We start from the raw sequence: 19169 nt of genomic DNA on the forward strand, positions 1-19169 counted from the left end.
GTCACTGGTTAGACACCATCATTGTTATAACCGAGAAATTAATATTTAGCTGTACCTACAGAGATACATAGATTCTGGTGTAGATGTTAATAGAATAAAAGGCAATAAGTTGGCACTTACACCAGGGCTGAAACCACTGATGTTTTTATTAGGCAGATAACTTTCTATTCTGCAATTCAGTAGTTCGAATAGTATTACAAACTGAGCCTCTTTGGGGATTTTTCATCAAAATATCATATGCAATTATTTTGCCATTTTCCTGGTTCTCACATTTCTCCATGTATGTGACTGAAAGGCCTATGCGCTACAACAATCCTCCTAACAAATATTAGAAAATGGTATTCCTTAATAGCATACTTTCTGTAATGTAACTTGCAATAGGGTTTGCTTGTATTTTAAGCACAGTGAAATGCAAAGACTATAAACAAAGGTCAGAGGAAATCAGCTATGCCAATGAAAATCAAATGTGGGCCTCAGTCTTTTCCTTAACTCCCATAAACCTGAGTTTTGCTGCTGTTCAAGGGTCTGAAGGCTCCAGTAAGAGCTTCACAGTGTAAGGCACTACACCGACACATAAGTAGACAGTTCCTGCCCTGGAGAGTTTCTCTTTTTAACCAGATCAACTACATTTTGCATTCCCTTTAATGTGACCTTTCTTCATTGTATGTGCTTGTGTAATGTACCATGCTGGGGACAAGTCTCTGTGATATTTTTCTTTTGAGTCAATGTTTAAGTGAAGTATTGCCTTTTGGGTCTTAGGAAAGGATGATGTTCTTAACCAGTACATAATGCATGAATATTTCATTACTCTGCAGCAAGAGATAGTGTCACATGCTGGCACAGATACCAAGCAGTTTTATTTTTATTTAAATATGTGGACAAAACTCAGGGTTCTTCTGAAACAGAAGAAACACCATTCACTCTCAGCTGCGTCTCTTAGTGACAAAGGAAAAGCAAAATTACTTCATCAGGAGAACTGGTTCATTTGCCATTCCAATGTTTTTGCTTCACTTAAAAGGTCAGGTGGCATCTTTCAGACAGCAAGGTCCTGGTATGTGTCACTTGTCTGAAGGAAGGTGAAAACCCACTTCATTTTAATCACCTTAATTGAAAGTACTTTAACTGAATTTCTTATATGGATTGTTTCAAAAGGAAGAGACCACAAGGGAGATGACTGTGGAAAACATAATTACTGCACACCAAGCTCTCCTGCTTGCTTTTATGTAGTGAGAATTGTGTTGTGCCCTTCAGTATATGTATTTGCTGTCAGCAGCGATGTGTAACAATGGGGACATAGATTGTAAGTAAGATCTTAGTGTCAGGATTTGTGTTCATTGCTTCCTTTTTCTGCCCATCAAGAACGTACAGTATCTCTGTTCTGATTAGCAAGAGGGTTTTCACAGCCTCGTGGGAGAGACATGATATAAGAGCAAGCACAGCATTAACTAGTAGCTAGAGATAAGAAGTGGAAAAGGAGCACTGATTTAGTGGAATTATGTGGAGTGTAAATCACAGCATAATTGGGACCCAAGGGATGAATTAAATCCTGGAATATATATCCTGAAATATATCTCCTGACTTTAAGTCCCACTGAAATAAAAATAAAAAAGAACAGATTCCTTATACTTCGAGCCCAGTGTAACTCCTATCTCCCTCCATATTCTAAAAACCCACTCTATTAGGTTTATAAGCACCTTTAGTGTTATATCAAAGATTTGAAGACATTGAACTAAAGGCTGCAAATGGAATTTGAAGCAGCATAAATCACTGTTGATTACTGCTAACCTTTCAAAAGTCTAAACAGGCACAACATTTCTCATGTATCTTCCTATCTTCATGTACCAGTAGAGGTTTTGTCTGAGTACTAGCCCAGAAAGCCTCTGTAGGTAAAGATGAAATTAATTGTTCAAAATAATATTGTGAAAACTATTTTCACAAATTAAATTTAAACCATAGTTCTGTCACCCCATTTCATTCTACACCCTGCCTATGCCCTGAAGGTTGTCTCCCTTAGGAGAACATAAACTTCTAGGGACATGTCAAGATGAAAAGACCAAAGAACATTGAGTAAGCATCAGATGTGCTTGCTCATAACTGTTCCTCCACAAAGAAATGCACAAAGAAAAGCAACATAATACTGGAGCTTGAAGTGAAGTAGTTATACCCTCTGTATCAGCTAAATAGCCCAGCTGGGTCACCACACTGGGGCAGTTCTGCTGCTCTCAGTAGCAGGGATATTACCAGAGTCACTTGGCCATTCTCCTTTACCGGAGGAGATAAGTGAGGCCTTCCACCTGAGATCAAACCCTTGACTTTAGCTTCAAAATTGCTAACAAAGACATTGCAAACTCTATCACTGTATAAAAATCTTGGAATTCATGGGCAAGCTTATAATTGGGGAGCATTGCTCTGAGACTTTAAAAAAATAATTTTTTTAAAAAATCACTCATTTAATTACTAATTACTCCTCAGTTTACCAAGTGTAGATAACTGGCTACTGAAATTCTGGGATAAACTTCAGTGGTTCACACAAATTAAATTGCCTATCTGTAAGTACCAATACATGAACTGATTGCAGTTAGTCATTATCTGCTGCAACAGAGAGCCAAAAAACATAGGGCAGCTGTTAAAGAGATGGTGATGTGACCATTCCATTTATCTGCCAGAAGATGACTGTCAATGATTCTAATTTTCTTGAAGTACTTCTTGTATTAACCTTGCATATCTGATAGAAGCAGAAAATACACAGATCTACTGTCTGTCAACCCTACCACTTGCATGCAGATCAGTTTCTGAGATTATTAAGGTTCCTTCTAGTCTTAAAACTGATTTTTCAGGAATCTATCTGTGTCTGTGCGTAAAATTCTTTTCTTTCTACAGTCAGGTACTTGTAACATACATGAACAATGCAACAAATGAAATGGAAATTCTGTCAGGTGTCCATGGTAATAGATCTTTTCTGGGTACCTTCACTAAGCAGTACAGTTCCTACCCAAAGTCCTCCACTGTGGACATAAAACCAGGAAGGACTTTTTAGGGAAAGACACCATGATACCAGCTTAAGAAAAGTTAGTGACAATACAAGTATGTAGTTAATGAAATACCCCCACCCTGAATATTGCTTGGTGATAGTCTTTCATTCAGTTATGTCCTAGCATAGTGCATGCATCTCCTTTAATACAGGACTTCTCCCTGCAAGCACACCATACTCACAACTTGGTGGCTAGGGTGAACATCAGTGAACCTTTCTGCAGCCCATGGATGAGCACCAATAGGTTATCTTCTGATGCTTATCGTCAGCCAGGCCAAGTGATTTATGTGCTACAGCTGCAGATTTATACTGAGATCCACACTATAGTCCACTTTATTGCTGCCCCTCCGGCTTCAGCAGAATCTCTCCCTTAACATCCCTGAATAGCATCTTTGCAGCCTCAGTGAGGAAGGGCCCACTGCATTTTGAACCTCTGGGCAAAATCCTTGCTATGTTGCTTGCCTCATTCCCACCCTTGCTGTTCCTCCCTCTTTTCTATCTTCCTTCCATCCTCAGTTTGATGCTTGATTCCCCAACCAGTACGGCTACTGTGTGTGTTTTCAGTAAGTCCCTACAGTGTCACTGAGGAGTTCAAAAGCATGTTCCAATTTATTTTCTCTGAGTTTGCTTATTCTTGACCATCATGAGTATTTAGAAAGGTATACCATGCCCTTTTCTGTATCAATTATCTTATCTTTGAATGTGTGGAAACCCCAGTATATCAAGCTTTATCCTGGTCCATGTTCTGAGATTCTCAGACAGCGGTTAAACCTCCAGCTTCTGTTCTTTTTACTGGATGTTTAGGAAACTCAGCAACATGTATCATGGAGATAAATAGGGAAAGCTGATGTTGAGGGTGACTCTGTCCTCTTCCCTCAGAACATTAACAAGTGTGTTTCCTGAGAACCCATGACTTCTATCTTACACATTGAAAACAAATAATAATGCCAAAACTGACCTCTTGTTTCCCAACTGTCCATCTTCTTAACCCTTATATAGTGGCTGATGCATGACATTCCAGAAAAGTTGCAACTATACTTTTTAAAGCCAGACCTGAAAACCTTTGATAATAAATTTCTTGAGACTGCAGCAGATGATTACAGGTATTAGACTGTTGCTACCTTCATGGGTTTCACCAGAGGTGCAGATCAGCACAGCATCACTGATTTGAAAGGAAACAGACTGCCGTAAGCCATCTGCATTTTTTGCCAGATCATTTTAGAAAACAGGAGGAAAGAAGAGAATATTCAAAACAAAGCACCTTCTCTTGCAAAGCACCGATTAACCCCTTGCATCCCTCACATTCCCTATCAACTTCAACCCCTATATCTTTCAAAACTGGACGCTCTCCACAGAAGGCAAATTTTTAGCACCACAAAAAATGAATCAGGTACCTGCTGAAGTCCTTCAGGTTCTAGGCAGCTTTATAGCAAAAATTAATAAGGATAGCAAATATCCTTGTAGTTTTCAGTTTGTTTTTTAAAATTTCCTCCTCTTTGTAATTCTGACTCTTCTTGGGGGTTTTCTTTGGGAAGAGAAAAAGTGGGAAGGACAGTTGTTTTCTTTCCCAGGAGTGGCTGGAGTGCCACTTCCCTTCCTTGGGGTGGCAGAGGGTTGGCTTCTGATTGAGGAAGGCCAAGTTTGACTCCCCCTTTGGATGTACAAGCTTCATTTTTTGAATGGCTCAGAACTGAGCTATCAGAGTACCAGCTCCTAGCTAGGGCTTGGGTTTAATGATTCTGCCACACTCTTTGGCCCAGAAGGTCCGGGAGCGTGGGACAAGTTCAAGACCTGAAATTGAACCCCTTCTGGGAAAGTGCATTGTGCTAACTGAGAGAGACTCCTGGGACAATCCACTTTAAATAGCATTTGTTTCTAAGTGCGATAGTTCATGTGAAAATGCATGCAGCACTAGTTCTTACAAGTGTTTCACCTCAGATTGTACTCTGTATAAAAAGCAGTCTCAAGCAGTTGCTGGATTTGCAGGATGTGGACAGGAAGAATAAGGAGGGAGCAAAAGTTCAGCTGTTCTAATATGTAGGTATAGAAGCTGGATTTTCATTGTCTCCCAGTGCTCCCTCTCTCATTCAGGTCTGCATGGGGGAATGCATGGGAGAAAGCAAGGCTGTAGCTTCCCAGAACACCGCAGCTGAAGCTTGCCAGACACATGGTGACCATCAGAAGGTTGCAGTGATTAGTCTAGCTATATAAATAAACATGGCTGAATTCTGCCCCAACAAAAAATTGTTTGCTCTGTGTCACTGTTGCACGGAGCATGCTTAGGTCAGTGCTGCATGGAAAAGAAAGAGGAACAGATTGGATTGAAAACTCTCTCATATTGCAAAAGCCAGGGAGAGAGGTTTTGACTGGCTTCTCTGACTATAGGGGGCAGGAAGGGTTACAAAGAATACCTCCCCCAAGGGTCTAGCTGAGTTGGGGTTTGTGCTATGCTGGGGTTTTATGCAGCATTCACCATGGGGACAACAGAGTAAATGCTAAGGTCAGTCCTTGTCCAGTTCTGTGAGGGAGCCCTGCCTCCTGAATTGTTCTCAGCAGTGAGTAGGACAACAGCACCAATGAGCAGGAGAGTCACTGGGAACTAAATAAATACATTTTTTGACCCTTTTTCCATTACTTCATTTTTTTCACTTTAACTTTGTTTGCAAGTGGACCTGGCTCAGCTGAAGTATATTCACAGCCATTCTGGACTCTTTCAAGAGAGCTGCTTGTCTGGGGATAGCATCTTTGAGGCCCATGAGCCTTTGTATCTTGGTATCAAGTACTTCTCTTCTTGCAGCATGTAGATATAGAACACCGAGGAGAGAAGCAACCTTGTACTTTGTTGGGAAAGACTCTGAAGAGTAAATCCTGAACCCTGACTGATGTTTTGCTCTCTATATCTCTCTTTTTAATTAAAGGAGTGTCCCAGTGCAGGCTCTGTTTTGCTATTGTGTTTTATGATCAGAGGACATGTTCAATACTGCTCCAGGGATTACTGTGAGGCTACCCAAGGGACTCCATATAAACTCGCTTGTCTGCTGAGAGTAGTAAAGCAATAGCAGCCCGGGGCTGACTTTATTGGTGGTGGTGCAGAGTCATACTGACACACTTCCACTAGTTTCAGGACAGAAGCCAGTATCTCAGAATGCATTAAAGCACTGAAAGCTACTCTGAATTAGGACAGAGACTGCCCAAGCAGAACAGCAGACAACGCTGTTTCTGGATTCTGTGCTAACTGGCATGGACCAAGCTGAAAAGTCTCTGTGTAGTACCACATTTTATTACAGAGACACACTTTTTGTGCTGTAAAAATGAACCAGCTTGTTCTGACCTAAGCTTATGCACTTAAAATACATTCCATTTCAAACCTGAGATATGTCCTAAATCACTCTTTCAGACTACCTTGTGGTGTATTTGAGGCCATTATTCTGAAGCAGTCTACATCAGCCGACCCTAGACTCGATGAAGATCTCAAACATGCATCTCCTCTCATTTCGCTATCATATGAGGTAGCCTCAGCAATAGGGAATGTGCAGATAAACATGTATTCCAACATGGGGAACCATAGCAACAATAGCTACAGTAAGACTGGAAATACTTCTCTAATAGAAGATATGAAATAACAATATTCTGAGTCTATTGCAAGTTGCCGAATGCCAGGTTCAAGACAGCTCCACTCTGGTTTATTGCTTTTTATAGCAAAATCCTGAAAATATCATTGCCCTGTTTAAAATCTGCCTCCCGATAGCAGAGTGCCTATAGCTGGTATGGCTGCCTCTATACGGACATATTGATGGATTTTATTTTTAATGCAGTGAGAAAGACTTCACTGCAAAGACCTGGTTTTATGACTGCTTAGGACTTCTCCTCGCTAGGACTATGGTATAATTTTCTGTGTAGCTCTTCATGACAATAAGGTAGTGTCTAGGCAGATGACTGGAAAGGAGAGGAGAAAGAAGAGTAGCAAGTTCTGCTAACCCAGAAAGAGCAGCGTACTAGACCAGCTCTGCTGCTTCTCGTGATCACAGCTCCCATGGCTCATTTAATGAGGTTATACAAAAACTACATGACATAACTACATTTTCTTTATACACCTGTCCTACAGTGGCAGACAGTAACAGTGTGGTTAGTTTGGGCTGTTGGTGGGATTTCTTGTCCTGTGCGGCACAGGCCTTCCCCTTCCCTACCTCACACACATCCACAGAGGTCACGCAATGGACATCTAATGCAGCTGCAGAATACTGGCTATGGTTGTGAAAATGGAAGGGTATTGAAGTGATGTCCTGGTACTGGAAAATCCTGAGACTGGTGTTCTCTACTTTGAGACTCCCATGACTGAGAGCAAGTGGAAAGTATGCTGTTACATCTGCTAGCTAATCTCAGTGGTGTCCGTATAATTCTGTACAAATGATTCATGTGGCACAAATTTTTAGTTTAACAATGTTACATTATGTGTAATCTCTGCTTATTATGCGTGAGGGTTTATCCTAAAACCAATAAATTGTCAACAGTAACTTATCTGATGAAGTTAAATATTACTTTCTAAAAAAATTCCCTTTTTAATCTTGCACTTTGGTACATACCGGTTTTGCCATCATGCACACACATCGCTACTGTTGTGATCAATAAGTAACAAGTCTGTTCACTGTTCATTAACTATCCCTTTCAAGTTCCCAGATAAATAGAAACAAAGAGGTTTTCAGGCTGTTTCACTCCAGGCACTTTTTTTTCTTGTATTCTTACAGTAAATGGATGGATTGATAAAGGTTGAAAATTTCATACAAAGCAACTCATTAGCCTGCTGCTTCGAACTGTACGCTCACAAGAGGAGCTATACCTTCAACGTTCCCCCACTTCTACCATCAAGGTTAACACAGTCTTTGTTTTTTGCCACGGCATCCTTTCCAATTTGTTGCAGTCACCAGAAGCTAATGTTACCTTTACGATCATGACTATCCCACACTGTTATTTATTATTTTTATGCTTTGATAGGATAAGCAGTATTTTGTGCTGTTCAAAAGCAAGCATGAGTACATTACTAGCCAATACTTGCAGAAGACCAGCAAAAGTGTTTATATCTTCAGAAATAAAACTTTGCAAGTTTGTTGATTGGTTTAGTTTCCATATACTATCTCTTTTACACAAGTTACTTGTATAAGGATTTCGAACTGTATAAAATAATGAGCTCAAAATCAAAATGTTTGCCTGGGAAAGTCTGCCTTATCAAATATTACTTAACAGGGATGCTAATGACTCACTTAACTCTTATGTTCAGCTCCTTAAATGAAGGAAACAGCAAAAGCATAGTAAGAATAATATTGCTGTTAATAAATTTAGCATCTTCACATACGAATTTTAAATCCCCCTGCATTATAAAAATGCCAGTGAGCTCTGGTCCTCAGGCTAGATGTAGCAATAAAATTTAACAGACTGTAAGCATGCAAAATGTTTTATATAATCTGAAAATTTTAAAAGTGATTGATAGGTTTTGAAAGGAGACACACTGTTCCTGAAGTCTAAACTTTTTCCAGTATTACCACTGGGAAGGGATGACTAATTACAGTACTCTCTATGTTACATGATATACATAGCAGATAAATACACTGAAGAGTTTTGTTTTAGGTGTTCTCCATTTGGTAGAAGGAGTTAACCTATTTTTGGAAAGAGACCTATGTGCCTGAAGGCTGTAGGCTGATGAAAATCTTCGTAATGTGCGTTGTAGAATCAAAACATTTTCTGATGCTGCTGTAAGTCAAAGTCAAAGCTTTTGAATTCAATACAATATGCACAATTACTCAAAGTGCAATTACATTATTATTATTAAAACTGCCATCCCTTTAGTTCAGCAATGCAAATGGTTGACATGCAAAACAGCAGTCATAGGTTCTCATAACACAATAGATACGGAACTTTCATCAGTGGCTGAACATGGCAAGACTGTTGAGATTTCTGTTGCCTTCATATGTTCATCCTCTTAAGCCAACAACTAATTTTCAAAAATATTGATAATTTGAAAAACATTTGTAGAAGCCTATTCCAGGCTCCTGTTCTCCCTGTTTTCTCCCTTGTCTTGCTGGGCAGGGGAGAGTGAGCAAATGGCTGAGTGGGTGCTTGGCTGCTAGCTGGGGCCAACCCACAACACCGACACACAGACTTTTTAATGCACACTGACCCTGGGCCTTGAGCTGGGTTTCAAAAACACAGTTTCTTTGTAGCAGAAACCTTAGGAAAGCTCCAAAAGCCAGAGTGAAAAGGCCAATGGTTTTGAAGTACTTAATAGCCTGAAAACTATAACTTTCTTCTGGTGGCCTTCAACATTTCCAGATTTAAAACCACCTTCAGATAATTAAAAAACAAAACAAAACAAAACAAAACCTGAATAAATAGTATCTGAGTTGTCTTGGAGAAAATATGGTGAGAGAAACCGATTTTAGAAGGAGTAGGATGATAGAGGAGGGGAAAAGAGCCTGAAATGCCATTGTGAATTCTTTGTTTCAACTGCAAATGAGAACATCTTACAATAGTTATCACTGATTTAGAAAGGAGTTTTATACTGAGGACAGCAAATGATGCTTAACATGCTAGGTTATAAAGACTCACGGACATTAATCTTCTGTAAAGGCCATTTATCTTCTTGTGTTTTTGCAGATGAACTGTTTGTCTTCTATGTTTTATCGCTCATTTGCTTTCCTACACTAACCACCTACCTGAAAATACCACTGATGTTTCTCAGTGTCGAGAATACTGTGTAATTGTTTGACAGTGGTTTGACCTATTAAGTGTTTTACAGAACATCTCCATGTCCTCTGCACTAATAATTATTTAAACTCCATCCGTAAAAAAATACCATCACTCTGTTTCTGTTGATTTCCCAGGAATGTTTTTGGTTTTCACTACTCATTAAAGCTTCCTATTTACTTTATCAAGGATAAGAAAAGTACATTGACAATGGATTTAGGGTTCAAGTATATTCTTGTAATGGAGGCTTACTGAATTCTGCCTATTACAATCCCGAGTACATAATTAGAAGCCACTGCAGTGTAATCTATATATCACATTCTTTTCACCAGTTTGTTGACATTTGCAGCAACTACTACAGTCAAGCGATGAGTTCTGCACTTAATCCAGTCCTGTACTGTTGCATAGTGTTTCAGTGTGCTGTGAAATGACTTCTAAGGTCTACTACAGGGGCATCAGTACTTGCACAATGACTCTTATGCTTACCTCAGGTTCCTCACAGGTCTGGATGGTGCCTGCTCTGTAGAAGTGCTCAAGGTGAAGGAGTAAGGATAAAGCTTCTAAGTATGGGGTAACATTTTCACTACAACCAAATAAAAAGTATTAATGAGACATGATCTGAAGTCCTCTGGGCACATGTGAAATCCCACTGTTTGTGCCCTTGCAGCGAGGATGAGGTGCAGTCTCAATGAGAATGGTTGTCTCTGGTCTATGTACCAAAAACAGTGCTAGGAACTGTCTGGGGACAGGCAACTACAGTGGGATGCCCCTGCTCACAATGCTTCAGGAAAAATTTTGGTTAAAGGTAGAATCCAAAGAATTTTCAGACCACCAGTGAAAGGCTTAGAGAAGCTGTGGCAATGACTGCAGTTGTTGGAGCAAGTGGGTATATTCCAGACATTTTGACATATTATCAAAGGAAAAGCAGGTCTCTTATTCCTTTTAAGCAGCCTTTTAGTCATATTTTTCTCATTGTATTTTGTCCAGCCTTCCTACGCATCAGTGAAATATTACTTTTCTTTTCTTCCTTGTGGGTTTTCAACTTAATTAAAAGTCTGGAATTTTAATTAAAATCAACAGAGAATGAATTCACAGACAATCATTTTTTCTTTCCTTCCTAACTCCCCAGAAAGATATTGAGCAAAGCAAGAAACTCTTTATTGCAATTGTTTTTGCTTCTGATATTTTCTCTTAAGAGAAAAGTAAGAAAGCGGATTTTTTCCTATAAAGAATGAACATTTAACTTCTGAGTTTTCCTCCTTTCTGTTTTGTGTCCCCTTGTTATGCATATTCTATTGTATTTCAAATAATATTTATGATAAGGTACTAAAAATCTGTGGCGCTCTGAAAACGTACAAACCACACTTTGTGTTTTTGCTGAATGTAATGATGCAAAATAAACATAATTTCCTTTAGTAGAAATATGCAACTTTGTAACAGGCATCCAATTCAGAGGGTTGAATAAAACTCCAAATTCTCACAGAATTCAGAAAGTATTGCTAATCTATCTAGGGCTTTCACTAAACTGTCTTTTATTATAAATCATTCCCACAGACATTCACCTATTCAAGAAACTATTGGGTCCAAGTACCTCTCTTTTCAAGCCAATCTTACTGTGTCATCAATGAAAGTGGGGATAAACCTATTTCCAGTGATGGTGTCAGGGCTCAGCAGCTGTAACGGTATTTAGGAGAAGGTGAGAATGTAGAAACTGGGAGCAAGTAGAATCTGTTGCATGGCTTGGTCATGTCCCTCTTTCACAGCACTAAGCCCTGGGTCCCCTGACCCTCCAGGTGGTGCTCCTGGTGCTCTTGGGCATAACTATTATTTCTTGCAGAGTTACTTTTTTCAGTTCAGTGTATGTAATAACGTGACTACTCAGCTGTAACCCATCACAGTGATATTTTTATACCACAAAACTGAGGATATATATACTAAGAGGACATATACGGCTACAAAATCTTCTGTGGTGGTGTTAGATGGATTTGTTTTGGTTTCGAGTAAGCTAGCTGGTTCATTCAAAAAAAAGACTCCAGGTTTATATTGTAATATTTATGCAGTGTGGAAGTGCCAGGAACAGGATTCATATTGAAGCGGGTAACTAAATTGTTTGACCATCTATACATACCCTATGCATACTTGATACCCTGATAATCATTTTTATAGTAATTTCCTGCAGTAGGGATATACGCGTCAGTCTTCAGTGATGGTATCTGCAAGCAGTTCTGTTGATAAGCCTGGCAAAGGTTTAGATACTTTTTATATGTCTCAGCTATTTTTTTTTTTTTTTTTTAATATATGAGGGCATTTTCAGAAGCTGTGTCTCTGTGTATGAGAAAAGAAGAAAGAAGGAATACTTCTTCGCCTCCAACTATTGATAATGCATTTTTTTGCCCTTAAAATTATTCACTGTCCATATGTTTTTGGAGCACAGTGTGTTTGGACAGCCTGCAAATTTCACAGGGATAATTTTGTTATTAAACATAAATTCTCATCACTTCATATTATACACGCACTCTCAATCCACTTATAAGTGGCTAATGCACATATCAGATTCGTTCCTGTTTATTTGGCCCAGCTGCCCTATTATGGGAAACAATCAGCAATTTAACTATAACTTGACATTGAGATTGACCTGGGTCCTTTAGATAATTCTATCCTTTATTCATAAGAAGCACATTTTTTCCCAGGAGCTTTTGTAGGGTTTTCAGTTTCAGTGTAGTTTAGGGAGTATTTGCACTGTATACATTTAAATTGCTCTAAATTGAAAACCTTCAAAGATGTTTGACTTCTGGCATACCTGTGTGGACTAGTATGTGGGTGACATGCTCAAATTACCTTAGATATCTGGGTTAGCTGTTCTCAAGGATTTACTTACATTGATGAAAAAGTACTGTAATACATTTCCAAAGGTTTTTAGCAATTGTGGTTGCTGTAATGTAAATATCTCTCTTGGACTTCCCTACTGGTTAGTCAGTGCTGTTAATGTGGAAAGTGAATGTTTTTGCTAAACATGATAAATCAGACTATGCTATATGCATATCTGTGGCTTAGACCTCTCATTTTAGTGGACATTGGGTTCTGCCATTAGCAGAAACCGTGCAAAATTGCCCTAATGCTTTAGAAATCCTCTGCAGTTGTCTTGCCTATTTGTGTCCTTGGAATGTAATCCTTTCCAATAACTCAAAGGCGAAAAGCATACTGGCTCATGAGTGTGTGGAGTTGCAGTTCATACATATGTACATGTGTGCCTGTGTGTGCCTCTCTGTGTGACACTTCAAATTCTGCAAAGTGCTTTGTAATATACAGAAATTAAAACTTGTCAGTGCTTTATTAAGTCATATTGATGAGACAAAACCCACATCAGGTGAGAGTACCCAAACTCACTACCTGTCCCTATCCCAAATCTTCGCTATTTGAATACAGAAGAAGTAAAGACAGAAGAGGACTGGTGGAATAAGTTGTCCTATGTTATTAGAAGAAGAACAAATTATTTCTGACTCTCCTCAACTTTTCCATCAGTTTCTCCTAGAAAACAGTGGGGTTTCTGAGTTTTTCCTTGACTCTGTCATGTTATTTTTGAGATAATTCAGACTGACTCAGTTACCCTGCTGTCAAGCCTGAGAAACTGCACTGACTGCACTAAATGTGCTTGGGTGGGCGTAACCATAGCAGGAGAATTTGGCAGTGTGGCCATGAAAAGGAACTAGCAAACAGGACTGCATATGACTTGGGTAACAGGGAATAAGGAGAGATGTGCAAAACCACTCCAGCCTGGTGCTTTGACCACTAGTTCATTCCCTCCAACTTGAGTTTTAATACTATAAATAGAAAACCAAAGCCCATTGGCACTTTGATGCCACGATACAGCATGATTTCTGTTCAGCTGGAGCACTGTCCCTACCTGTACCTGGAAATCTTCAGTATTACCAACCCCTATCTCCTCAAATAGATTATATTTCTAAACATGCTGTTTCCACCCCTAATCATAGCAAACACTAGAGTGTGTGAATTTGTTCCACTCCCTGGGAATTTGCCACTGGGAGTAGTGGTTACTTGCTTCTAAAGAGATCCTAAGGATAAATGCCAGGTTCTTTTTCCTTATCAGTTTCTCAGCTCCAAAGAATTGATGGCATTCAGCTTCCCTCCTTCTTCCCACTCAGTGTCCACCCACTGTTGTCACGTTACTGGTCACCACATCCAAATCTCTGTTTATCCTCGGGTTCTGGGAGATTTTTAGTATAAACCCTAATCTGTTCCTATATAAGCAGTGCCACAGTTCTCAGTGATGCAGGTAAAGAACATGCTATTATGTACCAAATCATTGATTTCTGGAGAATGAATCAGATCCTTTTATAAAACTCTATAAATAAAAAGTTTTGCTTTTCTACAGCTCCAAGAAACTGAAAACATTACACATTACCATTAGTTTGTAGAAGAAAAAAACCTAGAGAAAACATTCCCTTAATATGAAGACGCTTTCTTATACCCTAAAGTGAGAAACTGAAATAACTCTCTTTAACATAATAAGATTTTAGAAATCTCCTTGCAAAAGCTTGCAAAATCATTCTAAATTAAGTACATTATTCATCCTCTTGTCTTCACCATTCTTTCTGTGGCTATAGAGCCTGTAAGAAAAGGACCAAATATGAGGCACAGCGTGTCTGGAAAAAGAAGCTTTAAAATAGTACTTGGCATTTTCCAGTTTACTGCACTGAATGCTAATGCACATTGGGAATTCATAAACACAGAGAAATGATTTAGACTTCCCTTCCTGTATAACAAACACAGCAGGACAGAGAAGTGCAAAAACTGATATTATGTTGTTTAAAGCTAGGATCCAATTATGCGAAGACTATTTTAATCTCAGCTAGCTTCTCGCTCATACCCTAGGCTGTACCTAGGTTCAACTTGCAAGGACAGGCCGGGTGAAGAGCACACAGGGCAGCTTTAGTTTAGCTCGCTCAGGCACCACTATGCATGGCTGTGTGCATGGGCACTGCTTAACGGAGTTGAATCGACAGACCCCAGCACGGGCGTGCGATTGCCCAGTGTGGTGCTGTTGCAGCCGTGCTCCCTTGCCCAGTTCTGGCCAATGCCAGTTAGCGCTCTCCCCGGGGAACAGGCTGGCGACAGCAAAGGCCAGCGACGGCTCGCAGCTGGCGCTGCAGTCCAGGCCTCTGCTTTGGGAAATGAAGAGAACGTGGCTGTGCAGACGTGGCCTATATGCTGTGACACTTGCCGTCGGGGCCAGCACGCGGGCATGGCTTGTTCTGGCTCCTAGCACTGGCGTAGCCCATGGAAGACAGTTTTGGCCGCCAGGTCGCTGGTGGGCTCCCTTCAAATCCCACACTTGCTGCGCACCCTGCTCTGACAGCTGAATTACAGCTAGCTCGGTTCAGGTAAGGCCGCGGGGTGTTGCCCATCCAGTTAACTCCAGCACAGCCTGCGGCAGCAGAATGAGAAACCATGACCTCGCCGAGGACGCCGCTGGCTGTCTTGGGAGCTCTATTCGGAGATGGTTAAAAAGGGAAAGGTGCTGAAACATACTTTCCCTCGCATTTGAACTGGCATCTTCATGTTCAGTAGAAAGGAAGTGCGACTGATGTGCTCTCTGTATATTTGGCAGTGCTAATCCCCAAGCTGTCTCACTCTGCCAAAGCTACCACAGTTCATCTTGGTGGCGCTTGTCAGTGAAATGCAAAATCTCTTTCAAGGACACAAATTCAGTATGTACACACACACGTATATACACATAACTATACCTATAAAGTTATTTATTATTCCTTAGTCCTTTTTGTTCCCTTTCTGTTTCAGGGTTAGATAACACTCCCCCTTGCTGGTTTTATTCACTTTTTTTTAAGAAATGCCAGCCAAATCATTGTTGAAGCAGTTTGTTTGCCATGAGGGTAGTTGCCTATCAGCTTTCTTCTCTTTTGGTTTGACTTGGAATTTTTGGAAAAAAATTAAAACGGATTTTCTGACATATTAAAAAACTCTGTGTTTGCCCAATGAAAAAATCTCTTGTGTCTGTGTGCAGTGGGTTGACTTAATGTGGTTATATCTAACTTAAATGACTTGAAAGGCATCTCTGACAGATGGGATGGAAAGTTAACATATAAAGAAAGCCAATCTTCGTTTAAATAAAAAATATAATCTGTGCTATCCCTCTAGCAGGTTACATAGAGTCCAGAGTAGTGAGTGAAATTTCTAATTGAGAGAGTTACTCCACACCTTCTATTTCACACACTGACCAGCACAAAAATAGCATTCTAGCATAGCTTAAATTATGCATCTTTACTCAAGGCTTTCCAGGTAATGCAAATGTCTTGAAGAAGGTTTGTTATAAAACCCTAACTTGTTGTCCATGACAGAACATTATGAAGATACTAGTTATGTCTGTGGCATGATATACACACATCCCTAAGATAAATCTTCGGCCTTGTATAAATTAGCAAAGGCCAGACTTATTCCAGTTGACATCATCTGAAGATTTGAATCATGTTTTGTAATTAGGAGGCATGTCTGTATTTGAGAATAGAACATAAGCACCCAGTGAATTCTCCCCATTCCTGAACTGCAAACTTTGCCAGGTCCAATTTGTTTGGATTGCCAAATTTTCAGTGGAAGGAAAGGTTTTATTTTCTTTTAGAATTTAGAGACAGTATTTGGGTTATTAAGTTATTGAATCAGCATGATGTTTTGCTACACAAAAGGATGAATGCATTAAAAACATGAGAAAATGAAGATGAACTGTTTAGTATTAGTTTTCCATATATTTAAAAATATTTTAAAACATAGAATTTAAAGTCAAGTAATCCAGAAACCTTGGTGCTACACTCAAACAGTGTATAGACTTACATATTGGAACTGGGTTTTTGACATGCTTTGCCTCATTTTAATTTGGCACCTAGCAGCAGTTTTGCAAATGTCCATGGGGTTCACTGGGACAAAGCCTATATAAAAATAAATAAGCTTTTGAAAACATATTTGAAGTTTGAGACCTGTGAGAATTCAAAGCTTTTAACTGATCTGTATAAACATGAAACTGAGAACTGCCAAAAGTTTTATGAAAAATGAAAATCCAAAAATGCCACTGCCAACTAAACAATAGGTATATAAATGACAGTGAATTATGGACTGGACCCTGGAATTCCCTAGTGATGGGGTTAGGTGTTACTGTGAGTAGAAAATAAATCTGTATGCTTTCAGTGGAAAAAAAATGAGTTTGAAAAACTCACAAGTTGAAGTAAAAAAGCATTTTATCAAAAAATTCTACCTGTGACATCCAGTAATTTTTCCTTATTCCAGCATTAATAAATCCCAGAATCAGAAATATTAGAAATGCCCTCTCTTCCTTCTCAGTCTGTCACTGCTGTGATTACATGATTTTTTCCTATTCTATGTAACAGCATATGACATCAAAACAGTTCAGAGTCACTAGACTGTGTCTTGCTAGCAGTATCATTTTATGTACGCTAATCAGACTCCTAGTGCACAGAATTGTGCTCCCTACTAATGTAGGGCTGTAAAAAGCAGACTGCTGTCAGGTGCCCTCAAAATCATTCACTTTTTATTGTGGCTATATCTTCTGCCTCCTATCTATTTTCTCTTACAAAAGACTCATTATTAATTTGGTTTTGATGTAGCTTCTACTGCAAGCCTATTCTTTCCTTTCCACAAAAAGAAGGGGATAGTCTTCTCAGAATGTAAAGCGTGACTCGCCCCTAACACCACATATCTTATTCTCATGGTTTTTGGAACCAAGAGGCTTCTTGAAACCCTGTGAGCAGACCAACTATCACTACAGAAACTCATACATATAACAGAGTACAAAGCCCTGTATCTCAAAAGAGATAATGAAATAATAGTATTTCAGTACTGCAGATTGCTGTAGCAAGTAAGGGTCTCTGGCTGCAACCAACCTCATCTCCAGATGTGCTTGCATATTGACTTTATGGACACTGCTTCCATAATATTCTTATGACGGCTGCATTCATTGTGTTCATTTATGCATTCAAAGATCAAATAGCTTCTGAGCTTATAAAAAAAAAAAAACTCCTGTAGTTAACCTTATGCATATGTTTGAGAAGTCTGCCAAAAAGAAGCACATCAGATGCACCACATGGATTTGTTCAGAGCCAGCTATTAAGCCTAACCAGCGGGGGAAATTAAACGGCATCCTTTGAAAAATGGCTGAGATGCCACAAGCATAGGAGGCAGGAGCAGGTTGTTCAGTTGAATCTATTAGCTGGATTTTGGGTACCAAAAGGGTACCCAAGGGGAAAAATGCCACCCAGCAAGAGTCCTTTTGGAGAAAAAGAGGGATAAAGAGATGTTTTGTCTACCTCTGGTGTATTGCCCAGGAAGGCCCAACCCTGGGGATGGATGAGGCCTCAGGAACTGCCTGAGGCTCATATCTCACACACCCCTCTTTCGGACCATAATCCCACGTCAGAGGGAATGAGTAGGAATGATGTCTCAGCCTCATGCCCTTCGTTCCTGTCTTTTGTCTCAAAACCCTATCTGGGGACAAAGTCTGAACTCCATTAAACATTTACAATATTTTCAAACTCAGTGTACATCTGATAGCACTAAATTCATATCACATTAGACAAACCTTAACAGAGGTTGCTATTATTACATAAAATTGCTATTATTATTATCCATTTACAATGGATTTTTTAAATCAACTGAATATTGCTCTGACAACTGTGAAATTATTATCCGTGTAGAACAAGATGATGATAATGGTTATCCCATGTCATACAATACACTTGCAGGGATTAGGAAAGATTTCATAACAGTCCTGTCCCTCTCTTACTTGGTCCTGAATCTGATTTGTCATTTACAGTGGCAGGGGTAGAATTGTTTCACTGCCCATGTGGAGCAAGTAAAACTAGGACGAGTTCACCATCCTGTTCAATCTACTTTAAACATTAATTTCTCATTGCCGGAGGGGAAGGGAGAGAGAGCTGCTGCATGGTGGTTGGCTGCCAATCAGGCCTGAACCACAACACACTACCACAAGCAAGTAGTTAAACCACAAGGAAACTCACTTGCATTGATTCTTGCAGCGTTTGTGGTTTCTTTTTTTTTTTTTTCTTAATTGCAAGAGGCAAGAAGACATTAATGTTTAAAAAAATTAACAAGACATAACAGTTGTAGGAAATTCTTCAGGAGATGAAAGCTTTAGCTGAATTCTCATTCATTTTATGTAAGATACAATGTTGTACAGAAAAATTCTATGTCTAAACCAGACTTATTCAACCCTGTAAAACCCCGCTGATACAATTTTCTGAGTTTTCTGGCCCTACATATTCCTGGTTTTAATTGCCATTTTAGTTTTCTTTTGAATTTTCTTTTTCCAAACACTTCAAAAAGATATTAAAAGTAGCAT

Source organism: Tyto alba, unplaced genomic scaffold (assembly GCF_018691265.1).
Source record: "Tyto alba isolate M040663 unplaced genomic scaffold, T.alba_DEE_v4.0 Super-Scaffold_6, whole genome shotgun sequence".
Taxonomy (NCBI): Eukaryota; Metazoa; Chordata; class Aves; order Strigiformes; family Tytonidae; genus Tyto; species Tyto alba.